The 19,932-nt window shown below is 47.6% G+C and overlaps 1 protein-coding gene across 3 annotated transcripts in view; it reads right to left on the reverse strand.

Annotated features, from left to right (window-relative positions):
• GAS7 (growth arrest specific 7) overlaps positions 1 to 19,932 on the reverse strand; it is a 203,839-nt gene that overhangs the window by 162,513 nt on the left and 21,394 nt on the right. Inside the window, exon 2 of one of the 3 annotated variants that reach the window (XM_018064651.1) lies at positions 7,823 to 8,030. The exons of the other annotated variants lie outside the window; for them this stretch is intronic. The gene's annotated coding sequence lies outside the window, so the exon portion shown is untranslated. The remainder of the gene's footprint in view (positions 1 to 7,822; positions 8,031 to 19,932) is intronic. 3 annotated transcript variants of the gene reach the window in all.

A 19,932-nucleotide genomic window follows, 5' to 3' on the forward strand; every position in this document is an offset into this window, starting at 1 on the left:
GCCTGGAGACGCCCACGGACAGAAGAGCCTGGCAGGTACAGGCCACGGAGTCACAAAGAGCAGGACACAACTTAGCACACACACAGAGGGCCAGACTCAGGGCTGGAGGACACACCACTTACTTGAAAACTTTGACTCTAAAGACACTAACCTGACCCCAGGAAACACTGGACCTAGGCAGAAAAGCCCTTTAAGCCCAGAGCTCTGACCAGATTCCCCTCCAAGACCTGAACCCGCCCCCACCACCACCCTTCCCCGAAGCCCCTGAGACTGGGCAAGTTCCCACAGGCTGAGCAGACCAGGACAAAGAGCCCTGAGCAAATGCTGGAACCCCGAGCCTCTCCCTGGAAACAGGGATGAAACCCGAGAACCACACAAAGATCTGAGCGATTCCAGGACCACCTCCGGGGCCACATAAGCTCTCGATGGAGCACACACACACACAGAGTCAGGGTTCTAAACATCTGGGGCTTAGGTAACCCTTGGCTCTGGGGCATTCGGCTTGGGTGGACTGCCAGAAACAGCCGAGCCGGAGGGGGATTCGGGTCCAGTTTCCAGGGAGCCAGGCCAGGCCTGGGAGCCCAGCACATGGCCCTGGCCTGGCCGGGGTCCCGGGTCCCCCCATGAGGCCGTGCGTGCCTCCCCCTGGCCCACACCCGCGATTCCGGGGCGGCTCCACCGCCCAGCCCACACGTGGGAGGCAGAGGCCTCGGTGCTCCAGGATTCCATTCTGCGGTGGAGGCTTTGAGAGGAAATAATTCCCTAATCCCTTTCCTAAATCAAGGCCAAGAAACAACTTGTGCAGAGTCCCCCAGATGACTGCTGCCCTCTGTCACTTCATTTACCTCTTGGCTAAGGAGCGGCTGAGGAAGGGGCTTGGGGTGACATATGAGACGGGGGCTCCTTGTGCTCACAGACCCACACTTGATGCACTCAGCTCTGATTTTCAGTCCATGGATGATGGAATTCCAGAGTGAACCGAGGCCAAGTGCCTCCCCTAATCCCCCTTAAGCGGGCCAGAATATAAAACTCCGTGTTTCGTGACTTATATTTAATCAACAGCATCATCTGCCGCCTATTTTCACTCACAGGGAAAGTGTTCATCAAAATCTTGTTTAAAATTCCAACAAAGGGCATCTTTTAACATAAATGATCCTTGACTGATTTGATTTCTCCCTCTGCACAACCATCATACATGAGATGTTTCCTTGCCCAATGACTTAAATACTTAACATAGTTACAAGATGTCTTGATGACAAAAGTGCTGAGCCCATAAGACAGAGAGAGGACAGTCTTTCCAACCAACAGTGTGGGACCAGAGTGTGTGCGTGTTAGTTGCTTAATCGTGTCCGTACCCCATGCAAAAGAAGGAAACTGACATCTTTATCTCATTATTTACAAAAATTAACTCAAAAGAGATCTAAGTTTCAAAGGTAAGAGCTACAGCTATAAAACTCATAGAAGAAAATACAGCGTGAATCTTCATGACGTTGGATTAGACGTCAGTTTCTTAAACAATAGAAGCACAAGGGACAACGGCGGGGGGGGGGGGAATGTCATCAAAATTTTAAATTTTTTATGTTTCAAAGGACACTCTCAAGAGAGTGAAAAGACAATCCACAGAATGGGAGAAAGTTTCTGTAAATCATGTATCTGATAAAGGACTTCAATCTGGAGTAATATGAACACTTACAACTCCATAATAAAAAGATATTTGTTATTTAACTCAATATGAGGGGCAAAAGCTTTGACAAGACCTTTCTCCAGAGAAGATAATATGAATAGCCTATAAGCACTTGAAAAGATCTTCAACATCATTAGCATTCAGGGAAATGCAAATCAAAACCACAAGATGCCACTTCACACCCACTAGAACAGCTGTAATCAAATAGATAACAACAAGTGTTGGCAGGGATGGGAAGACCCTCATACAGAGGAATGTAAACTGTGCCCCAGCTTTGGAAACTCCTCAGGGAGTTCCTCAGAAGGTTAAGCACCGTTACCATCGAATCCAGCAATTCTGGATTCCCTATCTTCAACCCCACCCACTCTACGTGCATCTGTGTACATGCTCGCATGCACACACAGATAATCACCTCACATCATCAAATCCCTTGTCCACACAGCCATGACTCAGCCTCCCCATGGTATCACATTCGAAGAAACATCACTCAGGTCACCAAAAACTGCTATAAAAGCAACTTGATTTTTACTGAGTCTCTTCTTAAAAGGAGGAAAAGGGGTCCATTCACAGCACAGAACAAAACTTAAAACCTTCACTTCTCTTTCAATCTGACTTGCAGGAGTCAGCCAAAAACCACATCTTCCTCCTGCTTCAGAAAACTTTAAATTCCTCCTGTGTCCCCATGGCTTGGGTCTTTCTCCCCAGCAGACATTTTTCTCCAAAGACAGACCAAGAGATGCTCACACACACATCCTCAAGATCAGCCCTTCCTCTTTTCTTCTTGAAACTAGCTTTCCAGATTGCTCTAACTCTGCCCCTCCCTGCCCATCACTCAGATTGGATCTCTACAATGAAGGCAAGGAACTGGGTTGGCCAGACTTCTCCTAAACTAATAAAAGTGGGGGTGGGGGGTGGCTAGGAACATTCCATCACACCCTGCTGGTTTACGTTTGTTTATATTTCCAACTTTGCCTTTTAAGATTATTTTTAACTTGTGCTCTCCCATCTCCACGTGGAGGGAACAAGCTGGACAGTGCAGGCATGACGCCGTTTTCTTTGCTGTCCATCCACAGTTCTGGTACCACCCTCTGAGCTCCCTGCCCCACTAGCACACATAAAAGAGGCTCAGCACTGGGGGTGGAGATGGGGGTGCCCACCAGCCAGGGTGGGGGAAGGCGTCTGCACTGCTCAGAGCTGCATGTCTCAGCTCTGGGAAGGAAATAAGTTCCCAGAAGAAGATCAAAGGAAGGAGCACCAGCAGAAAACCACGGGGGAAGACTTGAAGCCGTAACATTTGAGGAGAGATGAGACTTTTTCTGGTTCGGAGTTGGAGGGACAGTTGAAAGGGCAAAGACGTAAATTAGCAACTTGGCCCCAGAGGAGCACGCGGTGGCTGCAGCCGGGGCAGCACGACGGGCTGTCTGCAGGAAGACTAGATGCCCCGAATTAAAGCAGACGCCTTCCAAGCGCGGTCTGTCTTTCACTAATCACAGTGTCACCCGTGGCAGAGTATCTTGTGACTACAGCCAACCGTGACCTGGGGCAGGGCGCCAACTTGCTCATCTTCCTTTGCAAACGAACCTCCCATGACCCATGGGAGGCAGGGGGCTTCCTCCGTGGATCTGGTCAAACTGTGTTTCTAAGCTTGGCCTTGGAAGGGGATTTCTTCTGGGGACGTCCAAACCCCTCGGTGATTTATCTTCATTTCTCGGTCCAGCCAGAGGTTTGGAGAGTTGCTGGGGGTCCTCGAGGTTTCTCTCAACTCAGCACAATGATGCTGTGGGAAATGTGGGCCAGAGTTCCCATCTCAGGAGAGAGGAGCTTGACACATTTCCTTCTCACGGGAAAAGCCAAGGAGCTATCTCTAAGATGAGGCTAGCAATTCATCAACAAATCCCGTCAGCGCCTCCTTAGACATGGACCCCAAGTCGAACACTCGTCACCACCTCCATGTGATCCACTGGATCACCATTCCCTCGGGTCTGCCCACCTCAACTCACAACCGGCCTCAATTCATCAGGCAGCCAGAGAGACCCTCTAGGATGCAAAGTGCCACCAAGTCATTCACAGTTCACAACCTACCCCCTCATCCCCAAGGACTTCCCTTCATACTGGAAAAAAAAAAATAGAGAGACAGCACCTATGATAGGTCCACAAGGTACCGCACCATCAACCTTTCCTGACCTACTAGGACTCAAATCCCCTCCTCCCGCCAGCTCACCCAACTCAGGGCATGTCTATCCTTCCCCAGATCTCCATGTGGCTCGTTCCCCGTCTTCATTTCTTTCTCTGCTCAAATGTCACCTCGGAAAGGCCTCTGCTGACCACTCCACTTAAAGTAAACCTCCCCACATCCTCCTCACTCTCCACCCCCTCCCCCTGCTTTACAGACCTTCATATTATGTATCACTTAGCTGACACATGTGTGAAGGTATGTGTTTATCAGGATGTCAGCTCCACGGTGAAGTGAACTGGTCTACTCCATTGACGGCTGTATCCCCAGTGTCTGGAACAATTCTTGGGTGTTTATCAGGATGTCAGCTCCCCTGTGAAGTGAAGTGGTCTACTCCATTGACGGCTGTATTCTCAGTGTCTGGAACAATTCTTGGCACGTTGTAGTTGCTCCATAAATATTTGCTGGAGGAATGACTGAATGGACACATGAATTCCTTGTTGACGGTCCAATAAGGAACATGGTAACGCCCCTCGTTTTGCACTTTTGTCACTGTTTAGACGAGAAAACATTTAAACAAATGTAGAGGAAAGAACTACTGATTCATTGTGATCCTTCCAACTCACTAACAAGAAAGGGAGGGAAAGCAGAATTATGTCCACATGACAGACAAGGAAACACAGATGCGAGCTATCGTTAAAGCGAAAAGGGAAGCATACAGGCTGGTCCAAGGTCAGATTTGTAACCGAGAACCAAACTAGAGCCGGAATCTGGCTTTTCAGACACTCTGTCCTACACTCTTTCCATTGAGTTGTCTCTGATCTCAACACTGTCCTGCTAGAAAATCTATTAATATCATTAATGGTATTAAACTTTCAAAAAGGCTTTTAAAATCTATGAGTATCTTGAGAGATGCTGATAAGGCATCATTTGATAAAATTCCACATCTATTTGTGGCTCCAAAAATACCACTTCTTGGTGTTAGGAGCAGCCTGATCGTATACTCTCCATGAGGACAGAGAAAAACACACATTAAAAAGATATTAAAATGCTAAATAGAAAAATATAATACATGCTATCTAAAAGCCAATGGCCAGGATTAGAGAGTTAGGAGGACACCCAAGAAGAATTCCCATTAAAGATAGAACATGATTATTTATTAACAGCCTTCTGGAGTCATATATCATCAATAACCAATTTAAAAATATAATTAAATTTCATTCACAATAACAAGAAGAAATAGAAGCTTCCTAGGAATGGACTTAACACAAGGAATACACAATCCTGATATGAAGAAGCCATTTATGGAGGGAACAGACCGAAACTTAATTATGTGGAGATATTATGTCCGTGGATAGCGTCCAGAACTGTGAAAAGGTCTCAAGACTTCTTACCCTGCAACCAGGAGCAAAGTGAGACCCTTGACACCCTTGATTCAATATAATCCTTGCAATTAGTAACCCTCTACAAAGAAGGTCAGTAGGTCTCTTAGTCAGTCAGTCATGTCTGATTCTTTGTGACCCCACAGACCATAGTCCACCAGGCTCCTCTGTCCATGGGATTTTTCAGGCAAGAATACTGGAATGGGTTGCCATTTCTTTCTCCAGGGGATATTCCTAACCAAGGAATCGAACCTGAATCTCCTCCACTGTAGGTGGATTCTTTACCACCGAGCCACCAGGGAGGTCCACAAAGACCCTTCAAGGAAGAGGCACAGATCAAATTATTTCCCTAACTTTAGATCATTCTGACTCCCAAATGTGCCGTCTGCCCATCAGCTCAGCCAGCCTTCTGTTGGTGTCATGGGTCTCTAACGGGTCACCTTGGCGAGGCTGAACTTCAGCTCTCAGAACCCATTTTCCTGCATGTTCTGGTTAGGGTGGACCATAGGGAAAGTCTTGGGAGGTCGGAGGGTAAAAGAGAAGTGACAGTCACCTTGCAGTTCACACATCTCGTAGGTGATGCACTGACATGTCACAGACACGAAGCAGAAGCCAGACCACAACTCTCCACCGCCTACACCGTTCTCCTGCATCAGCAACTGGCCCACCACCCCCCTCCAGGTCCTCCTCCAGCTTCTAGGACTCCTGGATCAGGTGTGTGTTACAGTTCGAGTCGGTGAGTGTGGAGGAAAAAGGAGCCCGTTGGAGAGGGCTCAGGCCCCAGCCCTAGCCCTACTCTGCCCTGCCAGGGCTAGGAACAGTCAGGGCCCCAGCCAGGTGGTAGATTCCACACTCCGACAGCTTGGAGGAAGAAGACTGAGCGTGGTCAACCAGCAGCCCACCAAGATGTGATCGCAAGACTCCCAACAGCTGAGTGGGGTGAGGCTGGTGATTGGCTCCATTTGGGGCCCTGTGTCAAGCTGAGGAATCTGCGGCTGGGCCCATTTACACTCCTCATTGCCCCTAAAATAGAGCCAGGAGTGTGTCCTGACCATGGCTGCCAAAGTGCTCACCAAATGTGCACAGAAGACAGACGGACCTCTGCTGCTTACGGGCAGTGCTGGGCCCAGGGGCTGAACCATCCCCAACTGAAAGAGAATGAGCGCTCACAGCAAGCCAGACCTCAGGATACACTTGGTGGTTTTGAATCTATCAGACCAGAGTGAACCCCATAAGCTGTGAAATCAGCCTCAAGGTGGCCAATCTCTGCAGGACCCCTAATATCAGATAAGAGAGGGTCTGGGAAATGACAATGTAAATCGGTATCTACGGACATTGACTTTCTAAGAAAACATATAGACTTTCAACTAGAAGAAACCTATACAGCAGGTACAACTTTTGGGAGCAATAGCCCCTGCCTGTCTCTTAACCTGAATCCTCTGGATATCAAATCCCTAATCAGAGACAAGCATGGGGGGAGGCTAGGGGAAAGCACACGACAGAAGCCACTTGGTACCAAAGACAAGGAGTGTTTTCTGTAGATGCATAGCAAGGTCTCAAAAAGGAGTTCTCAACCATGGCTGGGCCATTCCTCCAAGATGGCGCAAGAAAGACTGGCTGTCCCAGGCAGAGGGTAGGAAACCATAAGAAAAAAAAACGCATCCCATCCCTGGCGGACAGCATCGCTCAGCTCAAGTCTGCAAACACCCTGGTATCCAGAGCCATCTGCCAGCAGCATGGAGACAGGTATTGGTGAAGGCACTATGCTCCAGGGGGCTTCCCATAAGCTGTGAAATCAGCCTCAAGGTAGCCAAAAGTTTGGTCCAGTAGTTGGGAATCCACCTGCCAACGCAGGGGATGCAGGTTGGATCCCTGGGACAACTAGGCCTGTGCGCCACAACTACTGAAGCCCGTGAGCCTAGAGCCTGTGCTCTGCAAGAAGAGAAGCCACCACAATGAAGAGCAGCCCCCGCTCACCACAACTAGAGAAACGCCCACGAGCAGGGTCAAATGGGATTCTCCAGGTCAGAATACTGGAGTGGGTAGCTCTTCCCTTCTCCAGGGGATCTTCCCAACCCAGGGATCAAACTCTGGTCTCCCGCATTGCGGGCGGATTCTTTACCAGCTGAACCACAAGGGAAGCCCAAGAATAATGGAGTGGGTAGCCTATCCCTTCTCCAGCAGATCTTCCCAACCCAGGGATCGAACACAGGTCTCCCGCATTGCAGGCAGAATCTCTACCAGCTGAGTCACAAGGGAAGCCCAATAAAGACCCAGCACAGCCAAATATAAGTAAATGAAATTTTTGAAAAAGAACACTCCAGTGTACATGCAAAGGCAAGAAAACAAACCATGTTTCAGAGAAGCACTGGGAATGGGATGCAGAAAGGACAGAACCCCCAGGTTTCTCTGGAGAGAGTCATGCTCAGGTCGGTCCAAAGAAAAGGTGCCCAGGCAAGTGTAGGCAGCACCTAAGACCAGAAGGGCCCCTAATCCCATCATTAGAAAATGTAGTTAAAGGAGGAGGTGGCGGGGGCTGGGGAGAAACCTTCAAGGTCCTAAAACTAGATGCTGAAGCCCCACCTTGGCCTTGGCAGTCTGTCGTATATGCAGCACTGAGGTTAAGCAGAGTCAGGTCCCCAGGATCAGGTTCCAAGCAGAGTCAGGTCCCCAGGATCAGGTTCCAAGTTGCTACAGGTGCGGCAGCCTAATTGTTGGCCTGGTCCTGGTGTGGGGAAAAGGGGCACCCATGGGTCCTCGGTTCCTGCCGGGAACACCATCACACCTGCAGCTGGGCAGACAGAATGGCTCGGTCAGGGCAAGCAGCCAGCGAGTCACTGAGCGACCAGGGCTCAGGGAGAGGGGGCATGACGGCAATGCTCCCTGAGACCCCCAGAAATGAGGGCTATCTCCCAGCTCTCAGAGGGGCATAATCCTAGAGCAAAGCCCAGGGGCTCAGTGAGGTGGAGAGACACATTATTTTGTCTCCGTGGGGCTAAGAGCAACCACCTCAATGATGAAACTTGCTCCTGCTGATCCAAAGGCAGGAGCTTTGTGGGAAGGATCCAGGGCATGAGCCACACATCCTTTGAATCAACAGGTTTTGTGACCAAAACCAGTATCAAACAGAAAGAATGGATAAGAAACGGAATGTTCTACCCAGCCCAGCCCACCTCCCAGGTCAACCCAAGAAAAGATGCCCCAGGACCAGGTCCTGGCTGAGTCTCCCACACTGTGACGGACCTTCATATCTTTTCTTACAAAGCAAAATCCTCTCAAAAGACAGAAGGCGAGTTCTCCAGGGCCCTGCTACTCAAAGTGTGGGCCATGGACAAGCATCACTAGGAACTTGCCTGAAATGCAGACTCCCAGGCCCTCCCGGGGGGCCTCTGAGACCCCTGTTCTGCACTGATGCACTGCAGCTGGAACCTGACCACCTCAGAACGTAACAGGCTACATCACCATCAGGGGATGATGGCTTAAAATAGGGCACTCCTTTCCTGCAGCGAGATGGTAAAAATTCCTTTCTTTAGGACCTACTATTTCAGAATCTGTGCTCCTTTGGGCATGCTAAATTGAGATTTACCTATTAAATAAAAAATTTCAGAAAGCTAAGAGGAAATCCAAAAGCCCTCTTCAAACGCTTAGTCACCCAGTTTACATTTTTTGTTAATGGCAATATTCTTATTCATACCTTCCCAATTCGCTTAACAACATTTGAAAGTATTTTTTCATTCTACTTGCACAAGGTCCTCTATGTGTCTGGATGTTGGCTCATGAATAGTTGTTTTCATGATTTCAGGCAAAGCCAAGCAGTTAAGTTTGGGGTTTTTTGGGGGGTGGGGTGGGGGGAGAGGCATGTATATGTCCCTGTGTTTAATCACAGTGAAGTATAAATACATAGCTGCGTCTCTAAAACTTGCAAAAATTTCCACCAGACAACATCAATTAGGTAGATTCTTAAAACACTCAGACAAAAGGAAACATCCTGAAAGTTTCTGTAAACGACGTTTGATCCCAGCTGAACCTATCTAGCAGTTTGGAATTTACAAGCTATTAAAATAACAGGAACATCCTTCTATTTCCTCTTAGAGCTCAAAGTGAGACTCTAAGACCAGCCAAGCACGGTAAAGAAACCTCACACATAAACACAGAAAACACACTCGTAAAAATACACTGGGTAAACTGCCTTTGTACACACAGGATGGGGTCGGGGGTACACACGGCCACCTCCTCCCTCGTGCCAAAGATCCAACCACAGTTTTATCAAAGCATGCCCAAACCAAGCTCCAACTCTAACTAACTCGATGATTTCAAAAAGAAAACCAGAGTACCTTTATCTAGACTTTAAAACGAGTGTGAGCACTGCCAAGAGCTGGAAATAAAAGAACACAGAATTCTGCATCAAAGAGTCTGAATGCTCAGTCTGTGCTTGACCAACATCCACTTCCTAACCTGGAGCAAATCACAAATGACACGCCTCCCAAGTCCTGGGCTGGAAAATCAGGAGGATGGGAGGGGTCACTGCTCACCCAAGTTCACGGTCCCACCATGGGTTACAAGTGAGAACACAATAGAACTTCAAGCTCCTGCTAACCTTAATTACTGCCAACAGCAGGCATTGTTGACTGAGCAGCTCAGGAAAGAGTCAGGATCACCTGTTTAAGGGATTTTTTTTTTTTAATGTCTTAGGTGCATCTTGGTTTTTGGGGAGTCACTTTTGTGGGATGGGGAGTGGCTCTGTTGGTTCAGATTAACCTAGGTCCTTCTCTACACCAGTCTTCTGGTGACTCTTTTCTGCTGGTGGTGAATCACCGTTGGTGGCCTGCAGGAACCACAAACCAATCTCCTGCTGCAGAAGGCTGGCACGTGGCACATCAGCTTCAACAGAAGAGGGGCCATTTTTAAGGGCAAGCCATATCCCATCTCAGAGAACTTCAGATTCTGCCAAAGACTGAAGCAGCAGGTTATCTTTTTACAGCCTTCCATAAATGACATTTAAGGACTAGAGGTTAAAGAGCTGGGAACAGGTTGGCAGTTCCTTAAAAAGTTAAGCCCAGACTCACCATGTGACCCCACAATTCCACTCCTGAGTAATACAGCCAAGAGAAAATGAAAAATGTCCACACAAACTGTGTGTGCCAGCATTCTTCAAAATAGCCCCAAATCAAAACCATCCGTTAGCTGTCCATCAACTGAAGGATGGATACATAAGATGTTCTCTATTCACAGTGGAATACTATTCAGCCATAAAAAGGAACGGACTGCTGACACACGCTACAACACCGACGAACCCTGAAGACATCGTGCTGAAAAAAGGCCAAACACGGAAAGGCACATGGTATGTAATTCCATGTATTACATACATTCCAGGCAAAGCCATAGAGATGGTGGTCAGGAATTAGGGAGGGAAGAAGAAGGGGGTAACTGTGAATGGACAGAGGGTTTCTTTTTGGGGTGACAGAAATGTCCTAGGGTTAAATAGTGAATATACACTGAAGTGCATACTTGAAAAGGGTGAATTCTATTGTATGTGAATTATATCTCAATTTTTAAAATGTACTATAAAAACAAAGAGCTAGGAATAAATGTCAACTCATTAAGAGGCACAGGGCAGCCTTAACAGGGGTTACTCACTTCACTACAGCCCAAGAGAAAATCAGGGGTGACATGGACAGCTGACATCATCTTACCTTCAACCCCACGTGTTCTTGCGTACGGTTTAACTTTTCCTTTCCCTTTCTCCCTCCCACCCCTTCCCCCTCCCCCTCCTGAATCTGACTTTTCCTTTCTTTCTCTGTTTTTTTCTTTCTTTCCCTTAACTGGTTTATATCCTTAAGGAAAAATAAAATGAATGATTGAACACAGTTCAAGTGGTAGTGGGCTTTTTCTCTTTTTTTTTGCAATTAGAAGATATATTCCGTCAAATTATTAGGCACATTATGCTCAAGGAGTTGAAGACAAGCATAAAAATCTCAGGAGGTAATTAGAAACTGTAAACAGTGACAATATATCAGAAAAAGAGGACACCTGAAATGTGAAAACCGAAAAAATATAGCAACTAAAACAAAGAACGGGTAAATTTAAAGTGGATTAAAGGTCAACCCCTGGGTCAGGAAGATCCCCTGGAGAAGGAAATGGCAACCCACTCCAGTATTCTTGCCTGAAGAATCCCACAGACAGAGGAACCTGGTGGGCTACAGTCCATAGGATCGCAAAGAGTCAGACACAACTGAAGCTACTTTTAGCACACATGCAAAATGTAATAGAAAAAAAAAAAATTATCTCACTGATCTCTATCTCTTCACACTGTCTTTTCTCTATGAATGTCTATCCCTGTGTTTAAAAAATAACTTCTTTCCTTTCATACAGTAGTTAATATGTGCCTGTGAAAGGCAGCATCCTGGGGTCATTTGGAGCATGACTTGGGGGAGTGGCTGTTGGGCTTTAATCCAGCCACTGTGATGACTATAGATGAGCCATTTTACTCCTAGGCCTCAGTTTCCTTACCTGTAAAATGGGGACAATGGTAGAAACTACTTCATGAAGTCACTGTGAGGATTAGAGGAGTTAGAACAACACCTGGCACGTAGCAAGTACTCTACGAGTGCTTGATAAATAAGAAAATGAAAGAAAGAAACTTGTCAGTGAGGGCTGGCTCTGAGCTTCCCCAGACCTGACGGGCAAGCCCTCCTCCTAATGCAAAACTTCTTCCAAAGATTGTTTTCTAACTGCAAAACTAACACATGTTCATTATTCCTTGGTGAGACTTTTCCTGATTAAATATTCTGCTACATCATTCAGTGGCAGCATAGCATTTGCTTACAGGAAGATACTGTATATATATGTTAAATAGAAGCTTCCAGTTTTGACTTTTTACTTGTGACATCCTCTTTCTTTCCCTTTTGCTAACAGGACAAGAGACCATTGCTGCCTTCCAGGATGGAAGGCAGAGAGCCAAGACTTTCAGTAACCCACAAGTTTAAGCCAAAAGGGGTGGGGAGGGGGTAGGGGTGTATAAATGCCTATTACTTGGTGGAGTTCAGGGATGACTTGCTCCAGGGGCTCACACAGTGTCAACAGGGCGCCATTTCTCCCCTCTGATTGGCCGTCCTCTGCAGGTGGCACCTCCCCAATTTAGGAGGCAATTGGCAACTTCCTCCCAGCTTAGCAACTTACCTTTTTGGATAAGCCCCACCAGGACTACAGGGTTGGGGATAAAGAGCAGAGGGGTGAGTCCCCTCAAAAGATGAGGCATAGACCATCATAACAGGCGGGGTAAACCCAAATCTATAGCAACACACTTTGGAAAGCAATCAGCTGCCCAAAGAGATTTTATCAGGAAACAATTATGTGCTCAGCAGTAGCTAAGACATCCTGGTGGGATACAAGAGGATGGATAACAATACCCTGAGTTTCTGTGATTTCACTTCACAGTGCAGAGGTGGTTTCACGTACATTGACCTCTTAACCCTTACAGCTCTCATTATTGATAGCTTAATTTTACACCTGACAAAATCAGGTCCACCTAGACCGAGTGACTCAGTCAAGGTCACACAGTCAAGATGTAAACTCAAGTATCAACTCCTCAACTCTCAGCACCCAGGTACAAGAGATCATATTAAAAATCACAGAAGAAGGGCTTCCCTGGCTGTCCAGTGGTTAAGACTCTGCACTTCCGCTGCAGGGGGTACAGGTTTGATCCCTTGTCCGGGAACTAAGATCCCAAACTGCGGCCAAAATAAATAAATTAATAATTTTAAAGTTAAAAAAATAAATAAAAATCACAGAAGAAAGATAGTCCCTGCCTTCAAGGACCTCTCTCTCTTAACATATGAGCTTTAACAGTGCCAGTTCAGGGAGGTGTATGTCAGATGCCTCTTGCATACTTTCCAAGATGCTACCGATCTGTGATGCTCCAAGCCACCTGGACAATATCTTCATTACAGTTGAAAAAAGATGTTTATTGCACTGTGTTCTGGGAAACCTACCCTGTAGAAGTGTTTCATAAAAGGGGCGCCACCATCAACCCCTACCTAAGCCATACAGACATAAACACCCCTAAAACTCATCTCCACAAAGCTTCATGGAACCTCCAGTCCTAAATCCTACCTACCACTGACTCTTCAAGATGAGAAAACATTGATGTAAGAAGTTCTCCTCTTCCTCCACCTCCCTTTCCCCAACACTCTTCCTTCTGATACCTATGCCCTCCTAAAGCCCCCCAGCTGCACCCTATTCAAAACCAGAGAATCCTAGTACCTGTTCATATTGAAGTGTAAATGACTGCTGCGCTTCAAAAAGCCACCTCTGTGAAAAAGGCAGCCTCCAAATAGATGCTAACTCAAGCCAATTTCTTTGGCTCACTTTCTGCTGTGATCTCAAGGATCCCAATTGATCTCAAAGATCAGTTTGGATCACAGGTTCTTTCCACTTTCTTCTCCCTGGTGGGACCTCTCTTTCCTTTCTCCCTGCCCCCAAAACTGTTCCACTTGGTCCTTTCCAGTTCAGAAGCAGCCTTCAGAGAACCTGAAGGTTAAACCACAAAGCAGTGGCTTATGGTTTCCAGCAACTCACCAGAGAGCTTAAAAATAGCATAATGCTTAAGCCCTACCTCCAGGGGATGCTGGTTGAATTCCTGAGGCTGGAACAATATTTTTTCAAATGACAATCATGTTAACAGATAATACTAATTGCCTAATTACTCCGTGGTGGTGGTTTAGTTGCTAAGTCATGTCTGACTACCAGCAACTCCATGGACTGTAGCCTGCCAGGCTCCTCTGTCCATGGGATTTTCCAGGCAAGAATATTGGAGTGGGTTGCCATTTCCTTCTCTAGGGGATCTTCCTTACCCAGGGATCAAACCCGGGTCTCCTGCATTGCAGGCGGATTCTTTACCAACGGAGCTACCAGGGAAGCCCAATTACTCCATGCTGGGCATAATTTTAAGGTTCATGGCTACTGACTCACTAGAACTTTAATACAACCCTATGAGATGGGTATTAAAATGGTCTCATTTCCAGATGAGAAACCTGAGATACAAAAAGGTTAAGTAACCTGCCTGTGGTCCCACAGCTATTATGTGGCAGCAGAACCCTGCACTCTGGACCATTATCCTCCACAGCCATGGCTAAGCATCATCTGGAGTCGAGATTCCATGGAATAACCTCTTCCACCAGGAACTGACTTAGGCTCAGCTCACTTCACAGCCTTCCCCTTCCTGGCCCTTGTATTTCATGTTCCACAAGCCAGTCTAGACACTGGGTTCTTGACCTTTGACCTGGCCAGCTGCTTCTCCACTCTGAGTTGAGTTTTCCTTCTTGTTCAGTACAACCTAGGCTCTGCCACGTCCTTCCTCTCTCGCCATCTCTTTTGTTTTGTTTCGGCCATACTGTGCAACTTGTGGGATCTTAGTTCCTTGACCAGGGATTGAACATGCACCCTCAGCAGTGAAAGCACCACGTCCTACCCCTGGACCACTGGAGACATCCCTCTCCATCTCTTTTTGATATGTAATCGTATTTCCCTAGTAAGTAGACTTCCCAGGCTTCCTGGGTGGCTCAGTGGTTAAGAACTCGCCTGCCAATGCAGGAGACTAGGGTTCGACCCCTGGGTTGGGAAAATCCCCTGGAGGAGAAAATGGCAACCCACTCCAGTATTCTTGCCTGGAGAATCCCATGGACAGAGGAAGCTGGCAGGCTACGGTCCATGGGGTGGCAAGGAGTCAGACACGACTTAGCAACTGAACAACAAGAGTGGACTTGCCAGCTACCTCCAGCCCAGGGAGGTCCTTCTGGCTCACCCCACCTCCTAGACCCACAGTTCCTCCAAGGTGCCTCCGCTCCACCCAGCCCCTTGACAACACGACCCACAGGACCCCTCTGCCATGTTTCCTGACTTAAAAGCAAGCTGAGGAAGATCTCTATGTTCAAGATCCACACACTCTGTATTTGCATTTTATCTCATATCAGTTTCCAGGCTCTCTTCTGAATTCTCCAAGAATTCTCCAAGAGGGTTTTAAATGTCCTTCTCCAAAAGCAAGTAAGTGCCATTTTAACATGAGACAAAGGTCTGGAAAACACCTCTGGGCTGGTGACTCTCCACCTACATGCTGGCATCTGCACTGGCCCTTCTCTCTGCTCTGTGCACTGGGAGGCCAGCCTGCGTGAACTGCAGCTAAGGACTCCCCTGTCCACTGGTTAACAAGGCGGGGGTCAGCCAGCTGGGGAGACAGGTGGGAGGTGAGGGTTCAGGAGGAGAATGAGATCCAGGCATTTCCACCTGCTCACTCTCTGCGGGCTGTGGTTGGCTGCAGCATCTTTCCATCAGTTTGCCCCTCCAGCTACAGACCTCTCTCCAGCTTCCTGTCACCACTCCTTTCCCTTGCCTCCCAGGGCCTGCTTCACCATCCCCTAGTCCACCTACATCTCTGGGAAAAGTCCCTTCTTTAAACTCCTCACTGCCTCCACAATTAAGAGGTTTCTTTGCCCTCCACACTCTGATGGATACACCTTTCAGTGGTGTAATTCAGACACAGCTGTCACTGAGGACAGGTTTCTTGGAAGAACATTCTGGTGACCACCTTCCCTCCCCCCACCCCCCAACCAATAGCTCCTTTACAAAACGACAGCTGATAAGACACACAACTAAGTGAGGATGTGGGTGACCTCACTTCCCCCCTCCCCCAATACAGCCCACTCTTTGTCACAAGGCCACATGTGTGCAGCTGTGTGATCAGACAGATGGGGCCGGAGGAGGAGGAGGAAATACTGGGTGGGCCAAAAAGTTCGTTCAGGTTTTTCCATCAGATGTTATGGAAAAACCCTAATGGACTGTTTGGCCAACCCAATACCCACCACTTACAAGCCTGCAGCAAAACCAGAATCCTTGCCCACAGATGGTGGGAAGAGACCCGAAGCTCTAAAATGCAAGATAAGCCAAACTTGCAGTTGACCAGGGAAATTTTTTTTTTAATCCCTTTTTGTCAACTGCCCTGAGAACCTCCACGCCTGCGCCAGCACCCTCGCCTGACAATACAAGGACCAGTCTGACACCAGCATGGGGAACTCAAAGCCATACTTCCTCTAGCAGCTGCTGGTCAAATCTCTTTATGAATCTGCTAATGATTTTGAGTCCTTCTGCTAGACTGACACTCACTGGAAGCAAAGTTCTATAACTGGAAATGATTAGAAGATAAGGCTTCGAGTGACAAGCTTCAAATTTTCACTCCTCCACCTGGTTTTTGGATTTCTTAACATATCAGCATTTCCTTGTTGGAAAGTCTCATAGGGTATGCCATTCAATTAATGGCAGACACCTTGGAATCATACTGTTACAGGAATATACTCTTGGTACCCCCGCCAATCAACTGGACTCCTTCCCTCATGGGCCCCCCACCCTCAAATTAAAAGTCATCCTTAAATATGTTAACGGGAGGGGGAACCGTAATGGCCTGTAAGTATCTTAAAAGGTGAGCAGCATCATTAGTCATCAGGAAGATGCAAATTAAAACCACAGTGAGATTCTAGAGTAGAAAAAAAAAAAGTCAGAGCCAAGGTTGCTTCTGGTGGGTGAGGGTGAGGGCCAAGAGAGGAAGGGGCCTGTGGGTGACAGTCATGTTCTGGAACTTGATAGGGTCTGGGGCTACACAGGTGTAGGCAGTTGTCAAAACTCAACAAATGACTCTTACAATATACGCACTTGACAGTATGCAAATTTAACCTCAAAAGAATAAAACAACTGCCAACATCATACTGCGGTTAGTGTTACCAACCACCTCAGTATGCTGAGGTGTTTAGGGTGAGGCGTATGCTGTTCTCAGCTTACTTGGAAATGCTTTCCTCAAAAAATAGCCTTTGGATGGTCAAAAACCACAAATAAGACCTGAACATCCTTGCCATCCAAAATATAATTCCCTTCCACCCATTGTGGAGTATGTGTGCACACTCAGTTGCATCGGACTCTTTGTGACCCCATGGACTGTAGCCCGCCAGACTCCTCTGTCCATGGAATTTTCCACCCAAAAACCCTGGAGTGGGTTGCCATTTCCCCCTCCAGGGGGTCTTCCTGACTCAGGGATGGAACCCACATCTCCTGCATTGGCAGGTGGATTCTTTACCACTGCACCACCTGGGAAGCCCACTCATTGTGGATATAAAGTTTAATTCATATGTGATTTGTGTGGTTAAAACTTAATAATTAAAAGCTCCTTCCCCAAACTATTTGTGGATGAGGCTGCCAGTGAGGCCTAAGAGTGAGGGTCGGGGGGTTACAGGAAATGCAAATATGACTAAAGCCATGCTAAGATGACTGTGTTTGACCCAAAAGGATGCAAAAATCAGAAGAAAATTCTAATCATCCTATAACCTGCGAACCTCATCTCAAACACTGTTTGGGGTGTGCCTAGTGCTTAATGGGCTTCCCAAGTGGCTCAGTGGCAAAGAATCTGTCTACCAGTGCAGTAGATGTGGGTTTGAGCCCTAGGTCAAAAAGACGCCCTAGAGAAGGAAATGGCAACCAGCTCCAGTATTCTTCCCTGGGAAATCTCATGGACAGAGGAGCCTGGCCGGCTACAGTCCACGCAAAGAATCGAATACAGCTGCGCAGGCGCATACAGTATGCTTAATGCTGCCTAATTGAGAGCCCCAAGTCTCAAGGACCCTGAGATGCAGTCTCAGAGCTCAGTGAGGCTGCTCTGGTCTTCTGGTTTCCCTCCCATCTTCCCCATGGCTGAACCTTCTCCTTTGAGGTTGGTTTTCCCCTCACCCCCTTTAGGGTGTCTCTGGGCCCTACCCCTGGCCTGCTTCTCTATCCACCGAACTCCCCAGGCGACCTCATTCACAACAGCAGCTTGAAGACCATCTACACCAGAAAGACTTCAAAGTCACAACAGCAGCCAACTTCTCCCCTGAATTCAAGCATCCTCTTTCCAAACGCCTACTCACTATCATGACTCGACTATACATAGGAATCTGAAACTTGACATGCCCAAACTCTTGATATCCTCCCAATACCCACGACTTCCAGTCCTCACCTTCTCATTTAATACCAGCTCCTTCCATCTAGCTACTTAAGCAAAAACCCTGACATCATCTTTAAGCTCTCTTCAAACCTTACACATCCAATCCATCACCAAATCCCACTGGCTTTGCCTTCAAACTACAGCCAAAATCCAACTATACAAACCTGGTCAAAGCCGTCATCACCTCTCACTTGTGTTGCTGTGATGATGTCTTTACTCATCTCCTTCTTTTCACTCTCTCCCCCCATTCCATCTACATCCCCCACACCCATTCTTAAAGCAGTAGAAAACAGAAAAGCAGGCCTTCCCCAGTGGCTGAGTGGTAAAGAACCCGCCTGCCAATGCAGGAGACACGGGCTCAATCTTTGGTCTGGGAAGATCCCAGGTGCCTCGGAGCAACTAGGCCCGTGCACCACAAGAGCCTGTGCTCTAGAGCCTGGGAGCCACAACTAGTGAGCCTGTGCTCCGCCTTAACTGAAGCTTGCACGCCCTGGAGCCCATGCTCCATAAGAGAAGCCACGGCAATGAGAAGTCCAAACACCACAACTAGAGAGCGCTCCCACTCGCCACAACTGGAGAAAAGCTCGTGTAGCAGTGGAGATCAGCACAGTCAACAATAAACAAATAAAATGGGGGAAAAATAAACAAATCAGGTCAACTCAAATCTCTACTTAACAGTGCCCCCTAGAACCCCAAAGTAAAAATTAGGACCTCCTGAGGGTCTCCAAGGTCCGCGTGCCCTGGTGCCCTCCCCCTCCAATACTCCCTAGCCCAAATCCAGCTCCTCACCTGGCCCAGCCACACTGATCTTGCTGCTCTGAATTCAAAGTATGCTCAGGCCACAGGGCCTTTGCACTGGCTAGAACAGTCTTCTCCCAGAAATCCAAAGTCTTACTCCCTCTTCCAGAGGCTTTTGCTCAAATGTCTTTCCTTGCCCATCCCGTTCACATCTTCTTAGTCACTACACAGCTCAGTTTTGTTTATGGTCTGCTGCCTTCAGTGAGTGAGTGAGTGAAGTTGCTCAGTTGTGTCCGACTCTTTGTGACCCCATGGACACTAGAATGCAAACTCCATGATGCCCTGAACTCATCTTGTTAACACGCCTAAGGATTCCAGTGGGGAGGAAGTGCCATTTAACTATACTGAGTTGTTTTGTCACCTTGGGAAAGACCTCTAAGCTTAAAAATTCCACCTCCCCAACAATACATGTACACACATTCCTGAACAACTCAAAGGCAGTGGCACTTTCTGTAGTTGAGCATGAACCCTACCAGTTCATGTGGTTTCTAAGCTCAGCAATTTGCCCAGCCAAGCACATGGCTCTCCTAAATGCCAGGCATGGTTTTTCCCTCTGCAGCTTCACCTGAGCCATGAAGAACCTAGGCTCCATGGAGCTCTGAGCTCTATTCATGGAAAACCCTAAATCTCCCTTCATCCCTTAAATCAGAATCTTTTCCTTCTTCGACTTGGAAGAAAATCAGAGGTGTTAAAATTGAACATCTTGACCCAATTTCCTCCAGGCACGCTCTCCCCATGAGCTCTCTCACTCCAAAACACTCATCCCTCCTGCAAGACCCATCAGAGCCAGACTTCTCAGCGACTTCATCCAACCCAGCATGCCGACAGTGACCCCAGAACCCTGTTCCAAATGGCAACGTCATTGAGAGCTGGC

The sequence above is a fragment of the Capra hircus genome, chromosome 19 (assembly GCF_001704415.2).
Source record: "Capra hircus breed San Clemente chromosome 19, ASM170441v1, whole genome shotgun sequence".
In the NCBI taxonomy this organism is placed as follows: Eukaryota; Metazoa; Chordata; class Mammalia; order Artiodactyla; family Bovidae; genus Capra; species Capra hircus.